Source organism: Myotis lucifugus, unplaced genomic scaffold, assembly GCF_000147115.1.
Source record: "Myotis lucifugus unplaced genomic scaffold, Myoluc2.0 scaffold_10651, whole genome shotgun sequence".
In the NCBI taxonomy this organism is placed as follows: Eukaryota; Metazoa; Chordata; class Mammalia; order Chiroptera; family Vespertilionidae; genus Myotis; species Myotis lucifugus.
This window is the reverse complement of record NW_005881699.1, coordinates 2,772-4,508: the sequence shown is the minus strand read 5'-3', so window position 1 is coordinate 4,508 and position 1,737 is coordinate 2,772. Positions and strand designations below refer to the sequence as shown.

At 40.3% G+C, this 1,737-nt stretch overlaps 1 pseudogene; it reads left to right on the top strand.

Moving 5' to 3' along the window:
- The first annotated feature begins 445 nt into the window (after nucleotides 1-445).
- LOC102421576 lies at nucleotides 446-1,214 on the top strand (annotated as a pseudogene).
- The last annotated feature ends 523 nt before the right edge of the window (nucleotides 1,215-1,737 follow it).

Below are 1,737 nucleotides of genomic sequence, written 5' to 3'. Positions count from 1 at the left end.
AAAAACGAAGGAACTCTTAAGGTTTGTGACAGCATGGAGGGACCTGGTGATTATTATTCTAAGTGAAATAAGCCAGTCAGAGAAAGGTAAGTACCACATGATCTCACTAACATATGGAATCTATTGAACCAAAATAAACGGACAAACAAAATAGGACTAGAGGCATGGATACATGTAACAGACTGACTGATCTCAGAGGGTAAAGGTGAGAGGGACTGGAAAAGATAACACAAAAATATACATGTATATATGCATAGCCCATGGACATAGACATAATGTGCTGAAAGCTGGGGTGGGGCGGTGGCTGGGTGGAGGGGAGCAAAGGGAGGTAAAATAGTTGACATCTGTAATACTATCAACAATTAAAAAAAAGAAGACATTGAATCAATAATTAATAGCCTTCCTAAACAAGAACTACCAGTCTCATAAATTGGCTCTGAAGCAGACACAGACCGTCACTATTTATTCTGACCAGCAGCCAGGTGTGCTCATCCAGGTTTACGATGACGAGTGTACCATAACCAAGGATAATAATCTACTTGAAAAGTTTGAACTCATAAACCTATCACCTGTATTCTGTGATGTTCCTCAGATTTAAGTCACTGTTCATATTGACACCAATGGCACCTTCAAAGTCTTTGCTGGGGATAAAAGCACAGGAAAAGAGAATACGGTTATCATCACTAACCACAAGAACCATTTGAGCAACGAAGACAGAGAACATAGGGTCCAAGAAGCTGAGAAGTACAAAGCTGAAGAGGAGAAGCAGTGGGACAAGGCATCTTTCAAAAATTTCATTTAAATTATTTGCAATCAACATAAAAGCAACTGCTGAAAATGAGAAACTTCAAGTTAAGCTCAATGATGAGGATAAACAGATGATTCTTGACAGATGTAATGAAATCGTCACCTGCTTGATAAGAATCAGACTGCAGAGAAGGAAGAATTTGAACATCAGCAGAAAGAGCTGGAGAAAGTCTGCAGCCCTATGATCCCCAAGCTGTCCCAGAGAGCAGGAGGTAAGCCAGCAGGAATGCCTGGGGCTTCCCTAGTGATGAGGCATCTCCATCTGGTGGTTCCTTCTCCTGGACCCACCATTGAAGAGGTGGATCACAGCAAACTGATCCACATCTTAGTTTTTGTTCCATACAAAACAATTGAAAGACCCAAATTTGCGCCAAATTCCATGGCAGTTTTAAGGATGAGCTGCTATAGTAAGTAACTGGCAATCTCTATACTTGCATATAGAACATGTGCACAGGAGCAGGAAATAATCTTGCACTTTCTAGGCACTGCAGTGTAAGGATAAAACACAATGTATTAAATCAAACTGTATTTGAAATTGTCACAAAAAAACACATACAATAAAGCTCCACCTCATTATAAACCACAAACTTTTACTTCATTCAGATATAGTTTAGTTCTAAGGATATAGGACAAAACTATGGAGGTATGTTTCCCTGAGCCTGAATAGTGTTAATTATGAGAGTGGATACTTGAGGAGACACTGTACTGAGAACAGATTACCAAGTGGCAGTGCTGTCTTCATTTTCATTAATAAATGCATTTTGTAAGTAGTTATGATATGTGAGGCCTCCAAAATGTGGGACCCAAGCAAGGACCCATCTTTCCTAGATGTTGTAGGTATTATTATTAAACCCATTTATCAGATGAGAAAACTGGGGCTTTAGTGCAGTGATTCCCAAAGTGGGCGCTACGGCCCCCCGGTGGGCGCTG